Source organism: Saccopteryx leptura, chromosome 5 (assembly GCF_036850995.1).
Source record: "Saccopteryx leptura isolate mSacLep1 chromosome 5, mSacLep1_pri_phased_curated, whole genome shotgun sequence".
Taxonomy (NCBI): domain Eukaryota; kingdom Metazoa; phylum Chordata; class Mammalia; order Chiroptera; family Emballonuridae; genus Saccopteryx; species Saccopteryx leptura.
In genome coordinates this window covers 75,416,249-75,431,658 of record NC_089507.1, presented here as the reverse complement: position 1 = coordinate 75,431,658, position 15,410 = coordinate 75,416,249, and the positions used below count along the sequence as shown (strand labels likewise).

The window sequence follows — 15,410 nt, the reverse complement described above, 5'->3', positions numbered from 1 at the left end:
ATCAGGCTTGAAATCTGTTTTTCCTCTTACATAGTCACAGTGGCTGTTGAGATTCATTGGGACTTTCCAGGCTCCATCTCTCATTCAAAATGACAGATGTTCATTTCCCCACCAGATGGTAACATAGGTCATACTCCTCTCTTTATTGTTTATCTTGCTTTTCACAGTTTAGTTTATCAGCCTTCATATTATTTTGAATTTTACAAGTAAAAATCATATTCTGAGTCACTTCTTCACTACAGTATTTCTAATTTAGGATTTTGCCCTAATAATTACATTTATCAAATTACCTCAGTTTGTAAATAGCTTTAAGTATCACCTTTATGATGTTGATAATTAAATAGACAGGCAATACCCCTCAATTTATGATGGTTTGACTTATGATTATTTTCAACCGTGTCATCATGCAGAAACAATGTGCTACTGGTAGAAAAAAATACTTTGGATTTTTAATTTTTTTTTTTCACCTGGGCTAACAATATGTGGGCAGTGCCATATTCTCATAATGCCGGTCAGCCGCAGCAAGCACAATTCCCATTCAGCCAAACAATCACAAGGATAAACAACTGATATTCTACAGCATATTTGGTTACCAGTGTTGTTTGGATTTTGTGTTCTGAGCACACTAAGGTAAGTTAGGCTAAGCTATGATGGTTGGTAAGTTATATGTATTAAATTTATTTTTGATTAACAATATTTTTAACTTATGATAGATTTTTTAGGACATAACCTCATTATAAGTCATGGAGCAAGTTATCTGATTGGCCATAACCTCTAATTCAACTTTTAGTCTTTCTCAGCTGGTATTATGTTATCTGCTCTATCTCTTACTGCATATGTGTGTTATAGCCCATTGCATGATAGGAAGTTCAAAATAAGCATTCAATAAAACCATTGCTTACTCATTACTTTCAATATTTAATCTATTTCATTTTTGGCAAGTTATAATGAACAAAACTAATACTCTATAATTATTTCTCTTTTATTATCCAGCTTTATTAATTAGAAATATGTTGAATTTGATACATCCATGCTCTTCTCAGGTATGATTTTGCAGTCAATACCATGGATTTTGAAGTCAGACTTCCTGGAGTTTATCAATGGTATCAAAATCTATCAGCTGTGTAAACCTAGCTAAGTCATTTAATTTCTCTGTGCTCCCATTTCTACATCTGTTAAATGGTATTATTAAAAAAAAATAGTACCTATCCCAGAAGACTATAATGAGCTTTATAATCCAAGTAAAGATTATAGAGGAGTGTTTCATAATTTGTGGAAGTTTACTGTCATCATCATATACATGATTTTTTTTTAAATTCTCTAAATTTGAAGGCTTTGTTGCTAAAAATTGTAGGCATGGCCCTGGCCAGTTGGCTCAGTGGAAGAGCATTGACCTGGTGTGTGAATGTCCCAAGTTTGATTCCTGGTCAGGGCACACAGGAGAAGTGATCATTTGCTTTTCCACCCTTGCCCCCTCTCTCTATCTCTCTTTTCCTCTCCCACAGCCATGGTTGCATTGGAGCAAGTTGGCTCTGGGCACTGAGGATTGCTCCATAGTTGACTTCAGGCGCTAAAAATGGCTCCAGTTGCAATGGAGCAACAGCCTCAGATGGGCAGAGCAATGCCTCCTAGTGGGCTTTCTGGGTGGATCCCGGTGGGATGCATGCAGGAGTCTATCTCTCTGCCTCCCCACTTCTTTTTTTTTTTTTTGTATTTTTCTGAAGCTGGAAACGGGGAGGCAGTCAGACAGACTCCTGCATGCGCCCGACCGGGATCCACCCATCACACCCACCAGGGGGCGATGCTCTGCCCATCCGGGGCGTCGCTCTGTCGTGTCCAGAGCCACTCTAGCGCCTGGGGCAGAGGCCAAGGAGCCATCCCCAGCGCCCGGGCCATCTTTTGCTCCAATGGAGCCTTGGCTGCAGGAGGGGAAGAGAGAGACAGAGAGGAAGGAGAGGGGGAGGAGTGGAGAAGCAGATGGGCACTTCTCCTGTGTGCCCTAGCTGGGAATCAAACCCAGGACTTCCATACGCCAGGTCGATGCTCTACCACTGAGCCAACCGGCCAGGGCCCCCAATTCTCATTTAAGAAAAATATCAAAAAAATTGTAGGTATGCTCCTGGTTTCTTAAATTAATGTTATTTGGAGAGCAAAATTTTATTATATGATTAGATATTCACATGGCTTTGGAAAATGTTTTGTAAATTTTGACTCAATTACATTTAAGTGATTAGTATTTAAGTAAAGAAAAAAGAGTTAAACCAGCTGGTCTAGGATCTATTCACTCTTTTTACTAATTGGGGGACCAGAAGGAGGAAAAAAAAAGGAGATAAATTATCCAATTCCTGCAAGTCAATTTTATTTTGCGAGTTCACTCAGTACTAATATTTCAAAGAATTCAATTATCCCTTAAAATTTTTAAAGATCGAGATAAATGCAGTGGATCTTATTACCATTAGTATCTCCAAATGGCAGAAACTGTGGGAGTTTGACTGACAAATATAGCATATGTCACTACATTTAAATTCAAACCACTGGTATTCAGTAATCTTTTTATAAGAGATTATCTTGTCCTCAAACACACTTTAGTAATATTTTAATCTTAAATTTTTGTCATAGTGCTTTATTTCTAGGAAAAAGAGGAAAGATATTATATATCAACATGATTGCTTCATTGCAAAAATGCTAAACTGTAATTTCTAAACTTTTGAACATTAGACTATATTATTATTATTCCCAACCAATTCTCATATGGACACTTCAGGCCAATGTTTTTATCCCTAGCTTGTGTCTGGTACAGAACATTTTAGTCCACTTACATTAAGCAATATACAAAAACCATAAATCAGGGGACCTGCATTTAGTTTATGGTGGCCTCTAATTGCTTTTTTCACCTTTTTGTCTTTGGAATTTATCTTCTTTATGTTATACTCTTAGTGAGAATTTAGCATGTGTAATCTGTAAAACCTTCATAAAAGATCCTTGAGAGATCAGTATTTCAACCAAATAATCCCTTTACCTGAGGCCCCTTGTTATCTGATCCATACTTATATTCTGATTACCCAAGAATATTCCTGTGCCCATGCTTTTGACCTTATTCCTTCCATTTATTCTCATATCAACTTTGAAGACACAGCCTTGGTAAAAAACTGCATGCTCACTAGGTGATAATGAACATTCATCTTTGTGTGTGCACAGTTATGCTTTTTATCTAGGTGTTATAGCAGATTCTAAACAGAATAAGCTAATGGGACATTGACAGTAGGGATAACACATACAAATGATTTCTGAATGTCCTTTAAGTTGACAGGAAAAACTGCTGCAAGAGCTAACCTTTATTAAAATATCAAGCAAACTTTGTTTAGATTTTATTTTAGCCACTATACATAAAAATACCAATGAGCATCAAATACCAAAAGCACAAGAGAACAACAACTTAAAAGAGTAGAATCAAAGGTTGGGAATAATTCACCATTGGATAATCTGTTTCTGAAAAAGAAAAATAATTGTCACTTCCCAACAAACAGGTGAAGTTAGAAAAAGAAGAAAAAAACGTTAAAAATTTATTTTACCATTCATAAGGCTGAAGAATTTTTTGCCTATGCTTGAGTCTGTAAAGTAAGTTACATTCTTTGGGAAGATAATATGAAATATCAAATATTTTTCTCACTCATCTAATTTCCTTATAAATGTTCCTAGGTTCCTTGTAACCTGAAGACATGCTTGGTAGCCAAGGACAGTCTGTTAAATAAACATGATTCCTGCAAGGCAGTGAATACATTGAGAGAAGCCACAATCAGTGGTATATCCTGATGCCCTCATGTTTCATAAGTTAATTTCAGATAGAAAAATCACCACCAGAAGGAAAATACTACATTTTCTATCCAGAAAAGAAGTATAACGGGTAAACAAATACTAAGCTACAAGATGAAAAATAAAAATTCAAAACAAAAAACAATCTGTATGACATGTTTAGGGACATTTGAGTTGCTATATAACATTTATGTATATATATATATGTGCATATAGATATGTAGACATATACATATATATTTCCATATATAAATATACACTCAAATTTATAGCATAGACTTGAAGCAAACAAAGAAGTAAACGGGAGGTTACTGGCATATTGATCATACTAATCACATCTCAGGAAAGAAGAAACTGAGGCCCAGACAACTAGTTACTTGAGGAACTTAAACTAAAATCTTCATCATGTGCCTCATACTTTTTCTTTTACATTATGTAAACTGTACGTCCAACATAACATATGTGTGTCATGGTAAATTGCTTAAAAAATATATGTTGAATTAAATTGAACTTATACCATTTTACCTACTTATGATTCAAATGCTCTTGACCTGGGAGTGTACATTGATGAGTCCATAAGAGAACTTTTCCAAAGGCTGACTGCTTTTTCAAAAACATTTGTAGTAACAAGTTTATTTGAACATATTTTGTAGAAAAGCATACTTAAAATCCAACTGAACACTGTTTCTGGTAAGTCAGATTATGTTTTCCTAAATTCACTCTCTCCTTCAGGTTTATAAATTCTCAAGGGTACATAGTGATTTACATAAAAAACAAACTAATATGTTTTTATCCCTCAAGGATACAAATTTAAAAACAACAACAAAATCTCCAACTTTCAAGAATTATTTTTGTTCAAGTAAAAAACCATTTTCTTCTTTCCCACACATTCATGTAAAATTACCAAATTTTATTCCAGTAACCTAAATGTCTCTTAAAGACATATACTTCTGTCTATCTCCATGGCCCACATCATTATTACCTAAGCTTCCTCTGATATAGAGTAGCTGCCTCTTTTTTTTTTTTTTTTTTGTGACAGAGACAGGCAGAGACAGAGGGACAGATAGGGACAAACTGGAAGGGAGAGAGATGGAAAGCACCAATTCTTTGTTGCAGCACCTTAGTTTCTCATCAAATGCTTTCTCATCTGTACCTTGATCAGGAGCTACAGCAGACCGAGTGACCCTTGCTCAAGCCAGCAACCTTGTACTCAAGCTGGTGAGCCTTGCTCAAACCAGATGAGCCCATGCTCAAGCCAACAACTTCAAGGTTTTTAAACCTAGGTCCTCCACGTCACAATCCAATGCTCTATCCACTGTGCCTACTCAGGCAAGCATCAGTATCTTAATTGGTGTTTTTTTAATCCAGTCCATCCTAGTCTAATGGCAGCTGCAAAATGAATCCTTCACTTGGCAACCACTGAGTAATCTGATTTTGTTTAAAATACCTCAGTTGTATAACCTTACCCCTCAAGGTTTAAGAACTTTTAGTATAGTTTTACAAACTCCTTCATGATCTTTCCAATGACTAGTTCTTTGATCTAATGAGAGACTATTTTGTCTCGAGTCTAGCCTCCCTGGTCTTATTTCAGATGTTTAAATGTGACAAGCTCTCTTTCCTGCAAGCCTGGTAACATTCTAATGCCCTGCACAAAACATTTTTCCTTCCCATGTCTGGAATACTCCTCTTTCTTTTCCTGGCTAATGACCTCTCATCTAAAACATTTCCAAGTATCTGTCACTCTTATGCCCAAGTCGGTCCTCTAGTCACATATTTCCAGAACAGTTGGTATTTCCCTTTTTGTAGGATTGATCACACTTGTAATTATTTTTAATATTTCTATTTGCTTCTGTATACTGTGATCTCACAGTGCAGCATATGGTAGTGTTCAATAAACATTTGTCAAATGAATAGATTGCCATACAAGAATTAGAGTAATTACAATATTTTTTTCTAATTTAAATAATTCTATTTTAGATATCAGCATATATTAAGATATTATTTTAGATCTATTTATAAAATGTTTCAATAAAGGGCAATATAATGGTGCTGGAAGACTTGATATCCTGACACTAATATTGCTATATTTTCCCACATTTAGTATTGAAAATAATTACCACAAAGGATTTAACAAAAATTAATCAGTTAAGCCCTGGCCCGTTGGCTCCATGGATAGAGCATTGGCCCAGCATGTGGATACCGTGGGTTTAATACTTGGTCAAAACACACATAAGAAGCAACCATCTGCTTCTCTTCCCCTTCCTCTCCCCTTCTCTCTCTCTTTCCCTCCCACAGACAGCAGCTTGATTGGTTTGAGCAAAAGCCTTGAGAGCTGAGGGTAGTTTAGTTGGTCTGAGCATTGGCCACATTCAGGGATGCTGGGTAGATCCTGGTCAGGGCTCATGTGGGAGTCTGTCTCTCTATTTCCCATTCCTCTCACTTAAAAAGAAAAAACGTGATCAGTTAAACCAATATCAACGTATTTGATTTAGAATCTATCAAAGCTTCATATATATATTTTAAAGAATCTATCAAATCTTGATTGTCTCACTAGTATAGAATACATAGAAAATATCACTGTTTTTATACGTAGTCACATATTTTGAGTGTAATTCTTTTCTTATTTTTTTATTATTGAACAAAACATGTAAACATAGTCTTTCTAAAACTCAGCTCTGATTCAGACCCGTGCTCAGAAATTTCTTAATGTCCTTCATTCACTGAGAAAATAAATTTCTTTCCTCCATGTCTTTTCAGTCCAAACTATTCTCCGTTTGTTCTGTGTACTCAAATATTTTAATCCATCTTTTTCACGTTTTGTTACAACAGATACATCAGGGAGAGTGCCGCCACCACCTGAAAGGCATTCTTCTCCCTAGCCTTACATATCTCAAACCTGTTCATTTTCAAATTTGCATTCAGAGGCTATCAGTTCCATATAATATTTTTTTCTAATCTATTTCCTCTCTTTTGGCTCAGGTTTCCTAGGAAACAGCTCTGAAATGGAGATTTGCGTGCAAGAGGGTTAACTAAAGCGCTCCTGAGAAAAGTACCTGCAAGCGAGTGAGAACAGAGGGATTGAACAGAGGGAGAGGGGAAAATGCAATGTAAATACCATGGCAGTTCAAGGGATCCCATGGGTCAGTTACTAGTTACCTTACAATAACTCTTTGGAGTGATCCCAAATGGAGGCCAGAGACTCTGACCTTTCTAGCTCTGCAATGATCAGTCATTGGGTGCATGATTTTCTTGAAAGTAAGTGAAACAGCTCCCTTCTGCCTCGGACACTTCTGGGACAAAAATTTAACTGTGTGCCCTCCCAAGGAGTGCCTACTCCTGAATCAGGGATCTGAGTGTGTACCACAGCACAATGTACAATACCCTTTTCTAGGATTCCACGGAATCTTGTTTTTACCACATCTGGGGACTTTGCTGTCTCTCCTTAAAGTATTGCTTTCTGTATAGTTAGCTAATATTCACTACTAGGCTCTAAATTCCTTTTCGGGTAATCACATATTAAGTTTGAATAATGCATTCCACAGGCTAGGCATTTGATAAATATGTGCCAAAAGAGTAATGAATACATGAGTAAACAAAGTGTACTCTGGAAACAGCTTCAATATTAACAGTAAGAAAAAAATAGAAAATGATTGTCATTTAATCAAAGAACAGGTCTGAATATAAAAATAGGCTGCCTAGGCCCTGGCCAGTTGGCTCAGTGGTAGAACGTTGGCCTGGAGTACAGGAGTCCTGGATTCGATTCCTGGCCAGGGCACACAGGAGAAGCGTCCATCTGCTTCTCCACCACTCCCCCTCTCCTTCCTCTCTGTCTTTCTCTTCCCCTCCCACAGCCAGGGCTCCACTGGGGCAAAGTTGGCCCAGGTGCTGAGGATGGCGCCCCCATGGCCTCTGCCTCAGGAGCTATAATGGCTCTGGTTGACACAGAGCAATGCCCCAGATGGGCAGAGCATCGCCCCCTGATGGGCATGCCCGGTGGATCCCGGTCGGGCACATGCGGGAGTCTGACTGCCTCCCCGTTTCCAACTTCAGAAAAATACAAAAAAAAAAAAAAAACCTACAAAAAAAATAGGCTGCCTATATTGCATGAGTGTAATACTGTTCCATGATTGGTAGGAAAGATGGCAACTCTGCACCGATTAGGTTCATTTCTAAATATCCCAGGGAAGTGGTTTTCACGTTGTGGTTTTGAGAACCGATATGGTGGTAACAATGAAGAGTCCCCTTTCCTACCTTCCAGAGCAGTTCAGCTTTTATTTGTTTTACTTATTTAATTTCAAAGGTATAAATGCTTGCTGTAGGGTATGCAACATCATCTAATGTAGTAAATTATATAATATGAAAACTCCTTGTTAAAATATATATTACATTTAAAATTAGCTTCTCATAATAAAGCAAAGCTTGCATATGTGTGCCAATAAACTTTTTTGCCACAAGAGCTTTTAAAAATGTTTAAACTATGCCTTTAAAACAGTTCTTTTGAGCATCAGCCCCAGTTGGGTCAGTGATAGAGCACTGGCTGGCCGGTGTGGATATCCTGGTTTCAATTCCTGGTCAGGGCACACAGGAGAAGCAACCATCTGCTTCTCCACCTCTACCCCTCCTCCTTCTCTCTCTCTCTCCCCCCCTCCTGCAGCCATGGCTCAATTGGTTTGAGTACATCAGCCCCTGGCACTGAGGATGGCCTTGTGGAGCCTCTGTCTTAGGTGCTGAAAATAGCTCAGTTGTGAACGGTGCTCCAGATTGGCAGAGCATTGGCCCCAGACAGGGGTTGCCAGGTAGATTTTGGTCGGGACACATGAGGGAGTCTGTCTCTCTATCTCTTCTCATCTCACTTGTTAAAAGAAGAAAAAATAATAATTCTCTTGCAGCCTCCTCAATATACACTCCAATTTGAGAGCACTTGAAAATGCCATATTAAAATTAAGATATCGCTTATATAATATTAACACTGACACTATACCCTTGATTTATTGTTGTGTGTGTATTTTCTGTAGCCAAATGATTTTGACAGTAGTGAAATGTTGATGTCTCTCATGAACAATAGAAAGGGTAAATGGTATGTACATAGAACACAAAATTGGAAGCCTGAAAACTTGGTATTTAAATCTAATTGGCTGTGTAACCAACCCTTAATGAGTCATTTAAGTTTTCTGAGGTTCAGTTTTCTTGACGTTATAATTGGGAATGTAAGATTAACTTTTACTTTGCTATTCTAAAATTGCAGAAGTGCTAACAAACAAAATCAAATATAAAATATAGTTAAACAAAAAAATAGGATATATTCTTTACAGAATTAAAAAAAAATATTTTCCAATACTAGCCTTCGTGTACTTAATAGCAAAACACATGTGGCATTTTTATTAAACCAAGATGCCATTTATCACTAAAGTTATACAAGTTAGGAAGTAGAAGCTAAAGCACTTAGCCAAGAAAAGTTTTATTTTATTATTTTTTAAAATTTCCTTTATAATTTATTTGAGAAAAACGCTTATATATTAGTATAAAGTGGCAGAGTTAATCTAAACCCTAATACTTTCCAATCATTTATTTCTAATCTTAGAGTAGCCATGCGAACAAGCCTCTCAAAGGAAATACATTTCAGTGCTCCGACAAGGATAAGGGCTCTGGCAAAGTCTTATCTCATATTACAAAGCAAAAGCATATGAGCGATTACTACATATTAGAAAGTCTAACAGAAAAGCTTGACCCAGACTGCCATCTTCAAAAAGATAGCTATCTGTAAATACATACAGATTATAAATCCTGTTGCCAAAAAATAAAAATAAAAAAGCACTTTAAGAAAATTATCTCTATGGTGTATGTTGTAAATTGGAACAATGTTTTTATTTAAAATGTAAAAAAAAAAAAAAAGTGAAATACTTTACTAAGAAAATTGAACCCAGGTTAGATAGTTTTTATAGACCCAAATAATAATTTTAAGAATTTTTTTCTATCGATGGCAATGTCAGCAGCTGATTAATGGAAGCAAGTGCACCACCCAAATGCAGATGAGCAGCATGTACAGCACTGATCCTGAGAGCTTCGCAGCAAGCGAACAGTTTTTCTGTCACTGTCAAAAAGTCATCGTCAACCAAAGCAGGCAGTTCTTCTTCAAACATATCTTTGGTAATTGCTGTTAGATTGTCCTCAAATATCTTCAGATGTCATATTTCAGATCTGTTGTTTGACCTTTGATAAAAATAAGGTGATTTTTTTGGTATTTTTTTTTTTAATGCTTCAGCTAAGTTTTCCACTTAGGAGAGACACATTCATTCCTGTAGTAAGAATAGATATGTCAGCTCAGGGGTTAGTAGCAGACAGACTATTACAGAGCTTCTCAGAGGTGTTTTGCCTCTTTGACATCAATTGCTTCAACTTTGAAAATCATACTCTAGCATGGGCTTCTGCTAAGCCAATTAACGATTCCAGCTGTCAAGTAAATGCAGAAACCACTTCTCAGCTAATGCTGATTATGTGTAATAAGCCTTCATGAGAGCCTGGCTGACTTCCTGGCACAGCCAATGCACGACCGTGCTGCGAGTGTAAGCAGTGTAGTCCCTCAGCACTGCCATGGCCATGAATTCGTCCTCCACTTGCTCCTTGCCTTGGTAAGTAGAGTTGCAAGGTAGCCAGATGCCTGTCATAACTTCAAACTGAAGGTACAGCATGAGGAAGAGCAAATCAAACTTTATAATAACATGTAAGGTAAGCAGAATATTTTCTTTTTTGTTTTGTTTTTATTTTAAATTTTAAACTACAGCTAACATTCAATTACTATGTTAGTTTCAGGTATACAACGTAGTGATTAGACATTTATGTAACTTAGGATATTATCCCCAAACAAGTCTTGCACCTACCTGACACCATATGTAATTATTATAATTTCTTTTTTTGTTTTGTTTTTTTTGTTTGTTTTTGTTTTGTTTTTTTTACAGAGAGAGAGTCAGAGAGAGGGATAGATAGGGACAGACAGACAGGAACGGAGAGATATGAGAAGCATCAATCATCAGTTTGTTTGTTTTTCGTTGTGACACCTTAGTTGTTCATTGATTGCCCTTTCATATGTGCCTTGACCGTGGGGCTACAGCAGACCAAGCAACCCCTTACTCGAGCCAGGGACCTGGTGAGCTTTGCTCAAACCAGATGAGCCCCACGCTCAAGCTGGCGACCTCGGGGTCTCAAACCTGGGTCCTCCCCATCCCAGTCCGACGCTCTATCCACTGCGCCACCGCCCGGTTAGGCTATTATAATTTCTTGACTACATTCCCTATGCTGTAGTATACATCCTCATGACTGTTCCATAACTGACAATTTGTACTTCTTAATCTCTTCACCTTATTCACCGACTCCAAAATCTCTTCACATCTAAAAATCTTCAGTTTGCTCTCTTATCTATGAGTTTGTTTCTGCTTTGTTTTTTAGATTCTACATATAAGTGAAATCATGTGGTTTTGTCTCTAATTTATTTCACATAGCATAATACCTTGTAGGTCCATCCACATTGTTGCAAAGAGAGCTCATTCTTTTTATATGGCAGGGTAATATTTCATTGTATATATGTATCACCTCTTCTTTATTCATTTGTCTTTTGATTCAGAGTATTTAATTTATTTACATTAAATTAATTGTCAAGTAAGTAGTTACTGCCATTTTAATGTTTTCTGATTGTGTTTGTAGTTCTCTATTCCTTTCTTATTGTGTTTCTCTCTTCTTTTGCATGTTGATGGATTTCTGAGTTTAGATTTCTTTCTCTTCGTTTCTTCAATCAGTCTCTCTCTCAGTTTGTGGTTCTCATGTGCTTCATAAATACAAAGCCATGTTTATAGCAGTGTGCTGATCTCTTAAGTTTGAACACATTCTAAAATCATTCCATTTTTCACACTTACTCCTTACTTTTTTTGCTTCTTTTTTTGTGTGTGTGTTCCTCAGTTTATTGTTATAATTATTCATGATTCATACTCTTGCCTTTAAACCATTGTACTAGCTTTAGTGTTGATTAATACACTGTTTTTATGCTTGCCTTTGTTAATGAGAATTCTTTTCTTTCTGATATTTCCTTATTCACATTTTTTACTTTTCTTTTTCTTCTTCATACAGAAGTTCTTTTACCATTTTTGTAATACTGATTGGTGGTGATGAACTCCTTCAGCTTTTTCTTGTCTGGTAAGCTCTTTATCTATCCTTTGAGTTTAAATGATAGCTTTGCTGAGTAGAGTAATCTTGTTTGTAGGTCCTTGTTTTTCATCACTGGATATTTTGTGACAGTCTCTCCTGGACTGAAATGTTTTTGTTGAGAAATCAGCTGATGGTCTTACCGGAGCTCCTTTATAAGTAACTAACTGTTTTTCTCTTACTGTTTTTAAATTTTTCTGTTTGTCTTTAACCTCTGGCATTTTAATTATGTTGTATCTCAGTGTGGGACTCTTTGGGTTCATCTTCTTTAAGACTCTGCACTTCTTTGACTTCTATATTTATTTTATTCACCAGGTTAGAATGTTTTCAGTTATTATTTTTTCAGATAGCTTTTCTATTCCTTGTTCTCTTTTTTTCCTTCTGGTACCACTATTATGCAAATGATATTACACTTGATATTGTCACAGAGGATCCTTAAACTATCCTCAATTTTTTATTCTTTTTTTTTCTTTTTGCTGTTCCAAGTAGATGTTTTCTGCTCCTTATCTCCAAATTGGTGATTCTATCCTCTGATTCATCTAATCTGATGTGATTCCATCTAATGTATTCTTTGTTTCAGTTATTGTAGTTTGAATTTCTGACTAGATTTTTTTTTTCATGTTTTCTCTTTCTTTTTCTGTTTCCTATATTTTTGTTGCAGTTCTCACTGAGATTATCTATTATTCCCATAATTTCATTGAGCATCCTTATAATCAGTGTTTTAGACTCAGTATCTGGTAGATTGTTAGGCTATATTTTGTTTAGTTCTTTTTCTGGAGTTTGTCCTGTTATTTTATTTGAGACATGTTTCTTTGTCTCCTTATTTTAGCTGCCTCCCTTTGTTTGTTCTATGTATTAGGTACATCAGCTGTGTCCCCTGGTCTTGGCAGAGTGTCCTTATATAATAGAAGTCGTATGTGGCCTAGTGACACAGTCTCCCTGTTTATCTGAGCCAAGTGCTCTAATGATGTCCTTGTGTTGGTTGTATATGTTCTCCTGTTGTAACTGATCCTTGATTTCCATTGGCAAATTAGTAGGTGGGACTGACCCTCAGAATGACTGTCTATGAGAACTGGCTGTGACTTCAACAAACAATCTGTTGTGCAGGGATTGACCCCACTAAGTAGGATTCATTTCAGCAGGACTCTGGTGCCCTGCCAGTTCACCCTTTATGTTTTTTATGGCAATAATTGGGTTGTGATCTGATGTGGTCTAAAGCTAGCCACCAGGAATTGTTGGTTCAGATATCTACTTGGAACAGCAAAAAGAAAAAAAAAGAATAAAAAATTGAGGATAGTTTAAGGATCCTCTGTGACAATATCAAGTGTAATATCATTTGCATAATAGTGGTACCAGAAGGAAAAAAAGAGAACAAGGAATAGAAAAGCTATCTGAAAAAATAATTTGGAGTGGGAGTCTCTTGAAAGAGGTTCTGATGTAGGACAAGCTCAGGTGCTGCCTGTGTCCATCCTTGTGTCACTGGGTCAGAACTACAATGTGATCTGTGATTGGTAGCTGCCAGCACTGGGCTTGGAGGAGCCTGAGAGTGACTATGCTGTGCACGGAGGCTGGCGGCCACCAGTGCTGAAACTGAAGGCACTTTGCAAGAGGTACAAGACATGTGAAGACTGCTTGTTTAGAGTTTGTGGATCTCTGAGAGGCTTTAGGAAAGTCCACAGCATGATCCCAAGCCAACCACTTGTGTGGATTAACCTCCGAGAGAAGTTTAGTCTGGGAATGTGAATTGGGTAAGGTGGGGTCTCAAAATATATCTGGGATGGGGTAAGAGCAGTGTTTGCCAGGTTGATGGAGACTTCCACTTGTTCCTGCAGGCTGTGTGGGGGGAAAACAGTCAACAAAGAAATAATGATGCCTGCTAGCATGTTAGTTCCCAAGAGAGCTGCCCCTTCAGTCCTTGTTCTTTTTTTTATTTTAATGGGGTGACATTAGTAAATCAGGGTACATATGTTCAAAGAAAACATCTCCAGGTTATCTTGTCATTCAATTATGTTTGTTCTTAAGCCAGACAATGCAGTTCCACCCAGTATGTCCCTGGCATTTTTTCAGATGGTATCTTTTCTCCAGATCATAGAGCAAATGCTTGAGAGTGAGTTTGTGCTCAGACCTTTGAAAAAGGTACCTTAGTCAACATAGCTGGGCAGTTTCAATGGTAGTTTCTGTTGTTGCTGTTTTGATTGTTGTTGTTTGGATCCCATTGACACTCAGTAGGCTTTGTTACTGCCAAGATACAGGTGAGTACATCAAGCTGACAAATAATCTCAGCCTTTGCAATGAAGAAAGTTGCTTGTTACATGACTTCATACAGTACTGATCTTGTACTTCCATCCTCCTAAACTTATCAATACTGCTGATGTCATTGTCATTCAAGACAAGGGCATCAGTCTACAGAACCAGCCAGCTGACTCATCTTGGGATCCTTTTCTACATATAGACTTAGGTTGACTACACTGAAGCCTTTCTCAGATGTGTACTGGTCTCAGAGGAGCAGATTATACACATACTGGGGCAGCTGGGACTTGCTGATTCCAGGGTTATGGCACAGCAGAATGTTAATGTCAGCATGAAGTCTATCCCTTTTTGTGTGACTAAAATCATTCCTTGTCCTTTGGAAAAGCTAAAGCAATATTTCCTTTTATAAGTTTTCATGTTCTTACATTCCCTAAGCTGAAGCTGAATCAAGTCTCTCATAAATGCCTGGTTTTCTGGGAAGTTCCTTCGGAAATTTCACATACTTCTTTGAAAAAAGTATCTGTTCTGATTCTCATGTGATTCTTCATGCAAACATTTTACATCCATTTTCCAATAATGACAACAATGTGGGTTTTGTAGACAGACATCACATTACTTACTATTAGACTGATTCAATAGGAACAGCTCGATAGATGCCTATAAATTTCATTCTGTCCCCAAGTTGAACCTTGTCAACAAGATTATTGTGGGCAAAAGGACAGTGTGAGGTACCGTATTTCCCCATGTATAAGACGCACACTTTTTCGAAATATTTGAGGTCTAAAAACTGGATGCATCTTATACAGTGGTTGTAGATTTTTTTAACTTGCATTTCCAGCTTTTTCACGCTTGTTTTTCAGCTCATGGTTGAAGACAGTGATTTGTCATCACACACAGATGAGGACAAGCTAAAAGATGGGAGTTTTGATAGTGATGAGGAGTTGTATGAATTTTATGATGAATAAAACTTGAATTCAAAAACTTTATGTAATACTTTCTTTTTTTTAAATTTTGGGCCCCAAAAGTAAGGTGCATGTTATACATGGGGAAATATGGTATCTTTTCTGCAGGCATATTTTCAGAGACTCAAAGTTTGATTTTTTTGCTTACCGGAGAACATAAAGCAGTTGTGTGTCAGTGCCATGAATCATGTG

The 15,410-nt window shown here is 37.1% G+C and overlaps 1 protein-coding gene and 2 pseudogenes across 2 annotated transcripts in view; all 3 read right to left on the bottom strand.

The window, feature by feature from the left end:
* Positions 1-15,410, bottom strand: part of GRID2 (glutamate ionotropic receptor delta type subunit 2) — a 1,621,553-nt gene that overhangs the window by 628,279 nt on the left and 977,864 nt on the right. The window lies entirely within an intron of this gene.
* LOC136405566 (DNA replication licensing factor MCM4-like) lies at positions 9,771-10,478 on the bottom strand (annotated as a pseudogene).
* Positions 14,171-15,088, bottom strand: LOC136405565 (DNA replication licensing factor MCM4 pseudogene; annotated as a pseudogene).